The sequence below is a fragment of the Bos javanicus genome, chromosome 25, assembly GCF_032452875.1.
Source record: "Bos javanicus breed banteng chromosome 25, ARS-OSU_banteng_1.0, whole genome shotgun sequence".
Taxonomy (NCBI): domain Eukaryota; kingdom Metazoa; phylum Chordata; class Mammalia; order Artiodactyla; family Bovidae; genus Bos; species Bos javanicus.
In genome coordinates, this window is record NC_083892.1 from 15,833,769 (window position 1) to 15,848,888 (window position 15,120).

General features: G+C 44.1%; 1 protein-coding gene across 1 annotated transcript in view; it reads left to right on the forward strand.

The window, feature by feature from the left end:
• The window catches only part of XYLT1 (xylosyltransferase 1), a 352,172-nt gene that overhangs the window by 299,064 nt on the left and 37,988 nt on the right, over positions 1–15,120 (forward strand). The window lies entirely within an intron of this gene.

Genomic DNA, 15,120 nt, shown 5'->3' on the forward strand with positions numbered 1-15,120 from the left:
CCCAGAGCTTACTCAAACTCATGTCCATTGAGTCGGTGATGCCATCCAACCATCTCATCCTTTGTTGTCCCCTTCTCCTCCTGCCTTCAGTCCTTCCAGCATCAGGGTCTTTTCCAATGAGTCAGTTCTTCGCATCAGGTGGCAGAAGTATTGGAGGGTCAGCTTCAGCACCAGTCCTTCCAATGAACATTCAGGGTTGATTTCCCTTTGAGTTGAGTCTAAATCTCTGTGGCCAAAGATCTGCTAGAAAGGCTACAGTCTTGAGCGCCCTCTGTAGGAGAGATCATATGATCCACTTCACCATCTAGAAAGAAAAAACCATTACAAACCCACTCAGGATCACTCTGCCAGCTTTTTTAAAAGGCTTATTTATTTTTAATTGGAGGATAATTGCATTACAATGTTATGTTTGTTTCTGACATACATCAACATGAATCAACCATAGAGCTCTGCCATCTTAGAACATTTTTCTAGCGTTGAACTCAGAACTTAATCTGACAGTTCACAGGATAATTTTAGCATGTTAATGTGTTCTGTTTGGCCTTGGTTCTGGTTTTGTTCTGTTTAATTCAGGTGCTTCATCTGAAGATTAATAGCCCCATTTAAAAAAAATAGCAATGTTTCCAGCTCATCTTAAAAGATCCACTTAAATGTCCACTTACTCTGTGCCTGAATTTTCTCATGAAGGTTGTATTGTCTTAGACAAAGCCTGTGTTCTACAGGACCCTGCAGTTCTTGCTGCCTTCTCCCCTACCTGGTCCCACTGGCCCTTCAGTTTGCCCATCTCTGCTGTTGGTGTTCTCCACCGCTGAGGCTGGAGGTGTCATTCTGGCTGGCTCTGTGATCCACTTTGCCCAGATATCCACAGCAGGGAGAGACAGAGGCAAGCAGTGGGCTCCATTTCCCAAGTTTTTAAGAAGTAATCCCCAAATCCTTGGGTTGCATCACTTTCCTTAATTTTGATTTTGACTTCATCCAACTGTCTGTCGGATCCATCTTGTCCAACTGACAGTCTGCATTCTTTACATTTAATAGCAACCCCCAGACTTGAGGATGCTCTGTAAATTAGCACAGATTAGTATAGCATGTTTTGGCCACTAGGCTGGACAAACCTGGGTGGATAAAGAAGATATACACTGTAATACACTATAGCCATATAGTGTATTGTGTTCCTGCTAAGTGCCTATCACTCCACTGGCCCCTTTTCACACAGGATCCAGCTTTATTTTTATAGTCACTCAGATTCCATGGAGGTGGTAAGTTACCAGAACTAGCCCAGATTTTGGTTCCCCACCCTTAGATAGAGAATGAAGACCCTTATTATTTATAATACATGGTTTGTGCAAAGTTACATCATGAGAACAAAAAATCCACTCTAAGTTGATAAACTTGTGTCTAAATCACATCCACCCTAGTATTGTTGTTCTAGCCTACTCAGTATTTATTCTCTGTCTGCTATTTCTAGGCACTGTGCTAAGAACTAGGTATGGCACAGAGGTTAAGATTGTGAATTTTGGGAGTCATACCTCCTGGGTTGAAGCCCTGATCTACCGTGTCCTGGCTGTGTTGCATTGGACTGGAGACTTAACCTCTCTGAGCCTCTTCCCTTATCTGTACAATGGAAATATTAATGGACTTATACTCATGAGATCATTGGAAGGATTGAATGAGATGCTGTGTATAAAGCATTTGGCACATCATAAATCCCTGTGATGGTGGTGGTGGTGATGGTGGTGGTGATGATGGTGATGGTGGTGGTGGTGTCATTGATGATAAACATCAGACTGAAATACTGCAGGCGGGAGAAATAAATAGTCGATGTACAGGCCAGGGTTGTGCCTTTGGGTTTTGTGAGTACGTCTTGTCCAGTTGATGTGCCTCCGGAGTTGACAGGTGTTACCCAAATGGCACAGCAGGATACAGAGCAGGGTAAAGACTCAGGCTCAGGAGATATCGCTTGCACCTCCCTCTAAAACCCTAAAACCCAAGGCTCTCTGGACGGAAGAGCTCACAAGTTCCAACACTCATGCATGAGTCCTCAGCCAGGATTCACTCACTTAGATGAATTGAGGGTTTAATAGTAAAATGAGCCATCAGCCGCCACTGTCTCCTCTTTGGCAGCTGAGGGCTCCCTGCTGTGGGAACAAGCCTAGCCATGCACATCTTCCCTTGTGTCACCCACAGGGGCACCCTGGGCGAGGTTTGGCTCTGGTTCTGCACTGATTGTATGTTAGGAAAAACTCTTTTTTTTTTTTTTGGTGGGAAATGACAGAAACTCAGCTTAAACTTGATTAAAGGGTAAAGGAAGTTATTGGATGATTCAACTAAAACACTAGTATCTGACTTTGGACATTGCTGAATTTCAAATGATATCATCAAGCCCAGACTCTGCTAGTTCTTTTGAAAATTATTTCTTATTGGTCTGGAGAGGGTTAAAATAAAGTAAACATAGCACATCAAGTAGTCAGGTAGTTCACTAGCAGAAATATTTTTTTTTAATTGAGGTATAACTGACATATTAGTGTCAGGTATGAAAGTGAATGTGTTCGTTGCTCGGTTGTGTCCAACTCTTTCTGATCCCATGGACTGTAGCCCACCAGGCTCCTCTGTCCATGGAATTCTCCAGGCAAGAATACTGAACTGGGTTGCCATTTCCTTCTCCAGGGGAGCTTCCCAACCCAGGGATTAAAACTGGGTCTCCTGCATTGCAGGCAGATTCTTTATTGTCTGAGCCATAGCATTCAATATATGCATATATTATAAAATCACCACCACAATATGTCTAGTTAATATCCATCACCACGTATAGTTAGTTTTTTCTCATGATAAGAAATTTTAAGATCATAGCAACTTTCAAATATGCAATATGGTATTATTAACTGTGGTCACCATGTTATACATTACAGCCCTCGACCGTATTTATTTTATAACTGGAAGTTTGTTCCTTTCGACCACCCTTACCCTTTAACTTAACTTCCATTAGTTCTCTTTCCCTTTGTGTGGGTTTAATTTTCTGGCTTCAGATGGTGACCCTTCTCAACATATTAGCCTCATTTTACTGATGAGGACACTGAGACTCAGAGAAGTGAAGTGACTTGCTTACGCTCACACAGCAAGGGCAGGGCTAGGACTCAGGCCTAGAGGAATGTGTCCCCAGAGCCCAGACTCAGAAGCCTGCATGATGCAGCCCATCTGTGCTTGGGTCCTGCTTTCTTCCAATATGCTGGGTGGCTTCGGAGCAGCCACTCTGCTTCTCTGGGCTTCACTGTGTTGGACAAATGCAGTGGTTGAATGAGATGATCTCCAAATGCCCTTGCATTCTGATGTTCCATGCTTCAGGACCAGCCCTTGCAAAGACAATGTGACAGAGGCAGAGAGTATAAAAGATGGGAAGATGGAGAGAGACAGAAGCAAGCAGTGAGATACAAAATAGGCCACAGGGTGCCTCCGTTTTTAATCCCACGTGGTTTCTAATAGCAGTTTTGACCTTCTGTCCCTAACTCGTCTTTAGCAGTCAATTTGGACTTCCAGCTCCCGCTGCTAAGAGATGGCATAAAGGCAAACTAGTATTTTAATAGCTGCCCAATTGGTCCTGACTGTTCCTATAATTAAATGAAGGAGAGTGTAGTGTTCACTCTATTTCCTTGTATTCCTCCAAAAATCAAGTGGCTAGACATATTGAAAGACATGCAGCGCAGTTATCATTTTCCCAGATAATCTCTGCAGGGCTAGCAGAAGCAGGTGCCCTGAATAAGCAGGTCTTGGCAAACATCCCCAGAACTCCTGGTTTCTGCTCAGAGAGCATCAGAGAAGTTCCCCCAGATCTCGGTAGACTGATCAAATCTCAGAGTATGGGACCTCTTACAGGGAGATGGAAAGAAAAACTTATTTCCCTTAGCCAGAATAGAGTTTCTGAGACTTTCTGGCGTTGGTTGGTGTCAGTGCCCAAATAATTTAAGGTCACCAGGATCCCAGGGCTCAGTCTTGGGGCATAGTGTGGAGTATTGGTAACAGCATGGGCCCTGGAGTCCAGACACCTGTGTCAAAATGCCAGCTCAGCTTGTGATAGCCAGGGCACTCTGACAAATGGCTTCGATTCTCCATGCCTTCATGTCCTCCTCTTTATAAGATCCAGACATGGGGGGATTGTCTGGATCACATAAGATCCAGTGATGTAGGGATTGTGGAGGACTGAGTAGCCTCACAGACCACAGGAAGCATCTAGCCAGGTGCTTTTCAGTGTGTTATCCCATTTCAGAGATGAGTACAACTGAGGCTTGCAAAGTTGCTTTAACTTGCTCCAGGTTCCACACAGCTGGTATTGGAGCCTGGTTTGGTCTGACTGTTATCACCGCATTTTAGTGACTACATCTGAGAGGACCTGTTACTTTGAGTTCTTAGGGTGTGCAGCTGAAAGAGCAAAATTCTACTGATTTTAAGCAGAATTATTTTTTAAATGAACAAGGGAGGAAAATCAGCCCATCCCCTACTTTCTAGAGTCAGCCTCTCCTAAATTGTGTTCATGATCCACACGTGAGATTATTTGGGGGAGTTCATGAAGGAGTGTCATGGGAGAATTTGTATTGAGTTTATGTGCATCAACAAAAATTTATATAATTAACCCAGTACTTCACAGATATTATGCTTAGAATAAGATTAAGTTAAAAAAAAAAAAAAAAAGAACAGTTGAAGCTATCTAAAGTTGGTTTAGAAAAAAAAATATTGAGGGCAGTCCCATACAGAGTTCGTAAAGCCTATAGCATAGCTGTTAAGAATCCAGGTTCTGGAACCAGACTGCCAGGGTTCACATGCTAAGCACTCATCAGGTGTGTGGCCCTGGGTAAGTTAAATCAATCACTTGTGCTTCAGATTCTTTATCTGCAAAATGGGAAGAATGATAATAATGCCACCCTCCTAGAACTGCTGCAAGAATTAAAGCAGGGGATATGTGGATAAGCTCTTGGAATAGTTAGGTTGTGCATATTAAGTTGATGACGGTGGTGATGATGGTGGTGGCGATGGGGACAGGGCTGAAAAACCTTGAAGATGGTGTGTGTCCACATGATTAACATTTTAGAAACACTTTTTACAGTTCTTAGAGAAAGATCTAGTATTTCAAATGTAAAAAGCCTAGACCAGAAGGAAGCTAGGAAGGGTCCCAGCTCTCAGGTCACAAGTGGCATAAACAAGTTTCTTCCTGTTCCCAGGTCTGGGATCCACCTGCTAGACGTGGTGGTGCCCCGCTGGCATCAGAATGGCAGCTAGGCAGATTCGCCAGCTCTTCTCTCTGACATTGAACTAATCTTCGGGCCCAAAGCTCCCTTGATGTATAAACAGGCAACTGTTTAACCAAAAATTGGCAAATCCATCGAGAGCCTGGCCAGGAACCTCCTCCAAGCAAATCTGCTTTCAGGAGGCCCGTTGGTGCCAGCTTGCTTATCAGGAGAACTCTCTCCCCATCTGTCTTGTAGCACCATGATTGATGGGAGGAGATAATTAATATCTCATCTCCAATGGGGAAAGCAGATTGCATTCCCCTCTCTCTTTCCTTAAACCCAACTGGTGAGTTTATCGCTGTTTGCATGTTCACTTTGTTTAATCCAGTTATGGCAGCCATGTCAAAATAAAGCTTAGCATCACACAGGCACCCGCGCAAAGCTGTGTACACAGCTCTGTGGGCCTCCTCATGAGTTTTGAAGTCAACTTTAGAACTTTTCTGTTTTCGAAACAATACATGTTGAAGTTAGACCAAAGACTAGAAGAAAAGTTTGTGCACTGTCATCTCTGAGATAGAGTATGTTTTTTCATTTCCTTTTTTGCCTTATCTTTGTGTTCCATGCCTAGGGAGGCCTACATTACTTTCATAATTAGAATGTAATGCAGTAGATATTGTTTTTAAATTTGTGTGAAATTTAAAATAGGGAAAATCAATTAGTCCTCAGTGGGCCTTTAGACTCTCAGAGGCACAAGCTGATTCAGGCCCTGAGTACTATAAAGAGCATGGGTCACCCAACCTGGGGTTCTTGGTTCCAGGACTTGGGCCCTGAGTCTGCATTTCTGCTTAGAATGGTTTTTCTTTCATTCCTGAATGTGAAACTCAAGTCAACTTTCTTCACCCAGAGTGTATGTAATATAGGGTTTACTGTGTGCAGATACTGTCCTAAATGCCTTATAGATATTAATTCTTTCAATTCTCACAACAATCCCATGATATAAGTACAGTTAGTATCATGCCCATTTTCTACATGGGAACATCGAGGCTAGAGAGATTAAACAACATACAGTTTGGGAATGGGGAAACAGACTTGAACGCAGGTGGTCTGGTTCTGGGGTCTAGACTCCGGGCCACTGTGCTACACTGATTCCCTGAGTATGTTCATCGTGGAGTTTCCTGCCACGTTCAAACCACATGTTCTTATGGAGGACATGCTCCTTCCACCAGTCAGGTCAGACCTGCCTCTCCTGTGGCTGGTCTCCTCTTACGTGAGGTGGTGAAGCTGAGCTTCTCCCTGTAGCCCTCACTCCCACCACTTTAGCTTCTCTTCACTTATTCGGGCTCCTGCACACACTATTTCTGTCTCCTATAAAGCTCTTCCCCACAACTCTTCAGATGACTGATTCCTTCTCATCCTTCTTGTCAGGGTCGCCTCCTCAGCAAAATCTTCCCCAACAATCTTCACTAATTAAGTCCCTGTCTCTTTATTTTCTGACACTGCACTCTGTTTTCCTGTATAACACTTATCACAAATGTCTAATTATATGTTCATGTATTTTGTAGCTCTTTATGACTACTTACTTATTTATTAGAACAGTTTTACAGCCTTGTGGTAAAGAGTGTGGAATCCAGAGCCTGACTGCTAGGTTTGAATCCCTCCCTTACCACTGACCAGGTGTGTAGCCTTGGGAAAATTACTTAACCTCTCTGTATCTTTGTTCTTGTAAAACGAGCTCTCATAGGATTGTGATGAAGACTAAATGAGAGAATATACTTTAAGTGCAAGGAATAGGACTTAGAAAGTAGTAAGTGCTCAATAAATGATAAATATTACTGATTTACCTCTCATTCTAGAAGAGACAGAAGGACAGGGCTCGTGTCCATCTCCTTTACAACCATATTCTCAGCACATAGACTTGGAGAGCTGCTGAATGAGCAAATGACTCTTTTGGTCTTCCAACTACTGCAGAGTAGGGACTGACAGATGACTCCAGCCCAGGTCAGGAAAGGGCATAACCCATACTGGCATGTGAGAAATGGCCAGTGGACCCCTTATGGAGCTGCAAATTTAGGAACTTAATGACCTGAATCCTCACTGACTTGTGCCTTGGAAAGATGGGAGGGTTTCATATTTGTGGTTCTCAGACAGAATCAGGGTGCATGTGAAACTTGTCACATCTGCCACCACAACCAAGGGCATCACAGGAGACTCACTGTGGAGGCACTGGGTTTCTGTCCTTGGTGCTGAAATGAAATTGCTTTTCAGAACATAAAGGGTTTCTCCTTAGCCCTGACGTGCCCTACACATGCCTGTCTACAAAGTCCTAGAATACAGAAGAGGAGCGATTGAAGTTTTAATTTTACAGCTTGATGATGGAAAATGTTAAGTATCTTCATTCAGTTGTGTCCAATTCTTTGCGACCCCATGGACTGCAGCATGCCAGGCTTCCTTGTCCATCACCAACTACTGGAGCTTACTCAGGCTCATGCCCATTGAGTTGGGGATGCCATCCAACCATTTGATCCTCTCCCGTCCCCTTCTCCACCTTCCTTCAAGCTTTTCCAGCATCAGGGTCTTTTCCAATGAGTCGGTTCTTTGCATCAGGTGGCCAAATTATTGGAGCTTCAGCTTCAGCATCAGTCCTTCCAATGAATATTCAGGACTGATTTCCTTTAGGATTGACTGGTTTGAACTTCTTGCAGTCCAAGGGACTCTCAAGAGTCTTCTTCAACACCACAGTTCAGAAGCATCAATTCTTTAGTGCTCAATTTTCTTTATAGTCCAACTCTCACATCCATACATGACTGCTGGAAAAGCCATAGCTTTGACTAGATGGACCAAGCACTTGCTAAATGCTGAGTACTACACTAAGCCCTCTCCATATAAAATATAATCGCATTTAAACTCTGTGATACAGGTATTATGATGATCACTGTTTCCCATAAGAAGCTGAGGTGTCTTGTATTCAGGTTGCCCAAGGTTAATGGCAGATCCAGGACTTGTACCAAATATTCTGGCTCCAGAGCCCCAAGTTCGGCCCCTGTGTCCCATGGCTGTTTTGTGTGGGCCCTTCACTAGCTGGCTGACTTCATACACTGTGTTTTCATGCTTTGCTTCATGATTTTGTGTTTAAACTGAAATGCTTAGGTTGTACTTATACTAAAGAGTAATCTGGGTTCAGTGACATATCACTGGACAAGAAAAGAAAAGAAGTATTTTTATAGGCTGTGTGACTTTGGATGACCTTGGCTCATACATCCTCTCTGGGCCTCAGTGTGTTGGGGATTTTTATCTATAGATAGTTATATTAACTAATTGCTGAGATTTCTTCTTGCTCAAACATGCTGTAAAATCTGAGGGGCAGAGTTCTTCCTTTCAGAATTCATTATACGACAAGACAGTTCTGGAATAATTCCACACTTCATGAATATGCCGAGATTGTAGCCAGGGAATTAACTGAATTGAGAGATTTCTTTAGCGTCTGTCTTTCTGGGGCCATTTTCAAAGGCTACAGATTACTTTCTTAGCTAACTTTTTCTCCCCTGGGGGAGATTCAGAACCCCTCGCTACCCTCCATCTGATTAACTCTGATACTCACCTGGTCCTTGTGACGTCCCAGCAGAATCACATTTAGCTATGACTTTGTCCCATATTGTGGCAGTATAGACAAATCTCAGGAAGACAAACCATTCCTGAGAGCCCAGGAGATAAAATCAAATGCAAACTATCCCATGTTTGCCCTCAAGTAGCCTGAAGACAGAAGTTCCTTGTAAGGTCTGGAAAGAAGCCTCTTCCAACCAGCAATGAGCCATTTTCTCTTGGTTCACTAATTTCTGGGCTCTGTCTCTTTGAGGAAGAACAAGTTCTCAGATCCTTCATTTGAGTCCTTTTGGAGGGACCCCAGCGACTTGGGATGAAGAATGGGAAAGTAGTAAAGCATTGGCACTGGATTCATTCAGACCCGAATTCAAGTCCTAACCTGATCGCTATGTGACTTTGGAGAAATTACTTAACTTTCCTGTGATTCAGTTCCTTCACCTGTCAAATGTGTGTTCGAAAATGTTGATACCTGATTAACCAACAGCAGCTACGTCCTGACTGCCTGACAGATATGGATGTTACTCTTCCCTTTTTTCATTCACTCAACATATTTATTGGGCACACGCTGTATGCTAGGCACTGTGCTAGACACTGTTCTAGGCACTAGGGATACCACAGTGATCAAAAAGAGACAAAAATGGGGAAAGGATAGTGAGGGCGTGTGGGATGGACATGTACACACTGCTTAGTGTTACGTGTCCTATGGAGATGAGATGGACACACTGCTTAGTGTTACGTGTCCTATGGGAGGGGAGCTTGGGGGAGAATGGGTGGAAAGGATAGTGAGGGCGTGTGGGATGGACATGTACACACTGCTTAGTGTTACGTGTCCTATGGGAGGGGAGCTTGGGGAGAATGGGTGGAAAGGATAGTGAGGGCGTGTGGGATGGACATGTACACACTGCTTAGTGTTACGTGTCCTAATGGGATGGACATGTACACACTGGTGTTACGTGTCCTATGGGAGGAGCTTGGGAGAATGGGTGGAAAGGATAGTGAGGGCGGGGATGGACATGTACACACTGCTTAGTGTTACGTGTCCCTATGGGAGGGGAGCTTGGGGGAGAATGGGTGGAAAGGATAGTGAGGGCGTGTGGGATGGACATGTACACACTGCTTAGTGTTACGTGTCCTATGGGAGGGGAGCTTGGGGGAGAATGGGTGGAAAGGATAGTGAGGGCGTGTGGGATGGACATGTACACACTGCTTAGTGTTACGTGTCCTATGGGAGGGGAGCTTGGGGGAGAATGGGTGGAAAGGATAGTGAGGGCGTGTGGGATGGACATGTACACACTGCTTAGTGTTACGTGTCCTATGGGAATGGGTGGAAAGGATAGTGAGGGCGTGTGGGATGGACATGTACACACTGCTTAGTGTTACGTGTCCTATGGGGGAGCTTGGGGAGAATGGGTGGAAAGGATAGTGAGGGCGTGTGGGATGGACATGTACACACTGCTTAGTGTTACGTGTCCTATGGGAGGGGAGCTTGGGGAGAATGTACACACTGCTTAGTGTTACGTGTCCTATGAGGGCGTGGGGAGAATGTACACACTGCTTAGTGTTACATGTCCAGCACATGCATGTGTGTGGCTGAACCTCTTCACTGTTCACCTGAAACTTCACAACATGGTTAATAAGCTATACCCCCAAAGAAAATAAAAAGTTCAGAAAAAAAAAGACAAATATTTCTGCCCTCTTGGGCCTTATGTCCAGTAGTAGAAAAGGCAATAAATGAAATAGAAACCTTGTGCATTGTATTAGAAAGTGAAGTGTTATGGAGAAAAATAAAACACCAAAGGAGGATTGGGGAGGGGTGTCATGTCTATGAAAAAAGGAACTGATGATTGGGTCGGCCCATTGTTTGGGTTGAGTCTTACTAAACACTTTGCAAGGAATTTTGTAAATATCACGCATCACACTTTTGCAGCTGCTTTGGGAGCTTGTCAGAACAGGTGTCATGGGCTCATCCTACAGGTGAGGCAACTGGCATTCAGAGAGGGTAAATCAGCCCCACACCTCAGTGAGTGCAGAGACAGCATTGGTACCAGACCCTCTTCGTGTCTGTTCTTCTAGGATATCTCCTGTTGACCCTAGGTTTCCCAGGTAACTAGGTCATAAGCAAAACTAAAGAGGGGACAGCATCACTGGCCATCTTCTGTGTAATGGGCCTGTTGCTGCACAGCTTCCCTCCATCCCTCAGGTGGGAGAGCCATGCGCCTTTTCCTGGTGAGCCAACATTGATGAAAGATTCACCCAGATGTTCACAAACTTACTTTGGTTTCCAGCCTTTATCTTTTCAAATTATGGTAAATCCACATGGGGGGGTAAACAGCAAAATCACTGCCTAAACAGCTTGATTGTTTTTGCCTGATAGATTCCCACACTCTGGGCCTCTTCCATCTTCTCTCAGTCCAGACCTAAGTTCCTGGTAGCCCCTTTCAACCCAGGAACTTTTCTGAGACCTGGGAAATCTGTGATCTCTATTTACTCATAATTAACTGAACATGCTTTTGCAGCTTATCGGTTTTGAAGGCAGTAAGTACAGCAGTCAATCTCCCAAACCCCGTAAATATTTTATTTTGGAGATTACTGCATAAATATTGTATTTGGATATTGCAGTCTGGGACATCACATTAAAATTGCAAGATGATGCTGTTATCCAATCTAATGGAACATGAAATTAAAAAGCTGGTCCATGGAAAGAAAAATTTTGCATGTCATCCCACCTGTATTTCTTCTCTCTCTCTCCCTCAGTTGTCTTGATTACCATGAAAGTTTTGATAAAGTATCTAAAATTTAAAGGTTTAAGCACAGTTAAGTGTACCCACCGGACATTATCATCTAATTGGCACCAGCCAGAGTCGAGATAGGATTTTCTTTTCCCTCCCTCAGTGTCTTCCTTCAGTGAATCAGTTATAGCCAAGTTTGGTGTCAGTAAGTGCCATTGTGGGTATACTGAAAACCTTTTACCAGGTCGCTCCCCAGAGAGAACATGGCTTTGCTAAGGATAGTGAATTTTACACTTGGAAAGAAAATGTTAGGGAAAGGTCAGGACCAGGGACATTGGAAACCTGGGTCTTCTGGTTGGCTTCTGCCCTGTGTGTCTTCAGAAAAGTTCTCAGCCTCCTCTGGGATCCCATGCATCCATCTAGTGCTTGCCCCACACCCTCTTCCTTGGTATAACAGTGACTTAAGAATGTCACAGCTAAGTCCCTTGTTGTTGTTGAGTCGCTAAGTTGTGTCCAACTCTTTGCAATCCCGTGAACTGCAGCATGCCAGGCTTGCCTGTCCATCACCGACTCCCGGGGCTTGCTCAAACTCATGTCCATCAAGTCGGTTATGCCATCAAACCATCTTATCCTCTGTCACCCCCTTCTTCTATTGCCCTCGATCTTTTCCAGCATCAGGTGGCCAAAGTATTGGAGCTTCAGCATCAGTCATTCCAATGAATATTCAGGGTTGATTTCCTTTAGGATTGATTGTTTTTCCTTTAGGATTGATCTCCTTGCTATCCAAGGGACTCTCAAGAGTCTTCTCCAGTGCCACATTTTGAAAGCATTTTTATTTTATTTTATTTTATTTTATTTTAATTCTTCAGCACTCAGCTTTCCTTATGGTACAACTCTCTCATCTGTAGATGACTACTGGAAAAACCATAGCTTTGACTGTAGGGAACTTTGTCAGCAAGTGATGTCTCTGTTTTTCAACATGTTATCTAGGTTTGTTATAGCTTTCCGTCCAAGGAGCAAGAGTCAGCAATGATTTTGGAGCTCAAGAAAAGAAAATCTGTCACTGTTTCCACTTTTTCCCAATCTGTTTGCCATAAAGTGATGGGACTAGATACCATGATCTTGGTTTATTGAAAGTTGAATTTTAAGCCAGCTTTTTCACTCTCTTCTTTCACCTTCAACAAGAAGCCCTTTAGTTCCTCTTCATTTTATGCCATTAGGGTGGTATCATCTGCATAACTGAGGTTGTTCATATTTCTCCTGGAAATCTTGATTCTAGCTTGTGAATCATCCAGCCTAAACAGTACCTTAGAGACTACCTAACTCATCATTATTACAACTGGTGGTCTGTGGGCTGGATTCAGCCTAGGGGTATGTCTTATTTATCAGAATTTTTTTTAAGGGATTTGAAATTCTTTTAGAAAATGCATTCTCTACATCTTTGCTGATTCTACCTACACTGTTGTTGAATACTCAGCCTACCTCACACACTTACATTATTTGTCTGATCCCCGTAGGCATTTAATTTTACAACCTAGACCTAGCCCAACTTTGTCAGCTTCCCATGGGGGACATTAGTCAAGGTCATTATTTTACAAACTCACCCAGCTGGTTACTGGTAGAGTCACGTTGTGATGAGATGCAAAGCACATTTTAACAGAATTAAGTCTCTTCACCACCAGCATCATTGTAATCACCATTTTTATCACACTAGCATCAAGTTTTCCTAAGAATTAAATCTATTACACCATTGTGCTCAATGAGTGACAAGTGTCTGGGGGCAGGTCCTCTATTTGTGCAGAAGAAAGTGCTATGGGTGTGGGTTTATTAGTGAGGTTTCAGGCAGTTCCCTCTGGCAGATTTGTGGGAGGCTCAGTGGGAGAGATTCTTTCTAGAACTGAGAGTGGCCAGGAGGGTGGGACCATCTCCAGCTACTATACTGTACAGCTGCCTTGCAGTGTTCCAGTACCTGTAAGGTAGGCAGAAATGAGGAAGTTTGGGTCAGTTCTAGTGCAGCATCTGTCTTGGAGGAGACAGGCAACTCTAATGTGAAGACAGAGGTGAGATCTGTCATGGAGACACAAAAACCTGTAGACACGCAATGGGGGATGCAGCCCGGCCTAGTGGAAAAGTGGCCCTAATGTGCCACAGCCATGGCTACCTACTCTACCTGGAGGCTAAGAACATTTGCATCCATCACAGTAGTGATAAAGGTGAAATCGTTAAGGAATGTATTAGTCCAGACTTCTTCCATTGCAAATGATAGAACCCTATTCCAAAATGCCTTAAGCACATTACTGACAAGTCTGGCGGTGAGTCAGGGACAGCAAGATCCAGGGTCTCAAGCAAAGTCATTGAAGCTTTGTCTGTGTCTATCTCCTCTCTTGGAGAAGGCAGTGGCACCCCACTCCAGTACTCTTGCCTGGAAAATCCCATGGATGGAGGAGCCTGGTGGGCTGCAGTCCATGGGGTCATGAAGAGTCGGACACAGCTGAGCGACTTCCCTTTCACTTTTCACTTTCATGCATTGGAGAAGGAAATGGCAACCCACTCCAGTGTTCTTGCCTGGAGAATCCCAGGGACGGGGAGCCTGGTGGGCTGCCGTCTATGGGGTCACACAGAGTCGGACATGACTGAAGTGACTTAGCAGCAGCAGCCACAGAAGCACCTCCTCCCTCTCTCTTTTCTCTCTTTGTTTTTGTGATACCTTCATGGTCAGACAACCTCTATCCACATGGTGACAAGATGGCTGCCTGCAACCCTCAGCTTACATTCTTCCAGACAAAAATCCCCAAGAAAAGCCTTCCTTCCTAGTTTTTTTCAGCAAAAATCCAGAACCCAGTCTCAGACTCAGCTTGACTTGTTCTCCCATCCCTGAAGCAATTATGGCAGCCAAGCACGTGGTATACTCTGGTTGATCAAGCCGAGTCGTGTCCCCACCCCTGGTGCTGGGGCTGAGGCAAACCAAGTGAACTGAGAGTTGAGGGTGAATGTCCAAAATAAAATCAAGGTGCGGTTCCCACAAAAGCAAGGAATGGATGCCAGGCAGACAGACAGAAGGAGATGAAGTACCAATATGTGCTGCAATGTGGAGGAACCTTGAAAACACGATGATAGCTGGAAGAGGGCACACCTTGTGTGATTCCATCTCTATGAAATATCCAGACTAGGTAAATCCATAGATGGATGGCCAGGATCTGGAGGGAAGCAGAGTAGGAAGTAACTGCTGATGAGGATGGGGGTTTCCTTTAAGGGTGATGAACTATTTTGAAACCAGGTAAAGATGACGATTGCAGATGAACTAATGCTGTTGAATTATATGCTTTTAAATGGTTGATTTTATGTTGTATGATCTGAAAGAGCAACAAGATCAGAAAAGTTGTAAATTATAAACTCCCAAGGAGACAACCAGCTCCTGAGGAGCAGGGATCATCTTTGCTTCTCCTTGCCTTCCACCAGGGCCAGCCCGTGCCTGGCACATAGTAGGTGTGAAATTAATGCTAAGTGAAAATGAACTGAGAGTTTGGGCCAGAAGTCTTGGCCCTAGCTCTGTCCACCCTCCCAACAGCCCTATG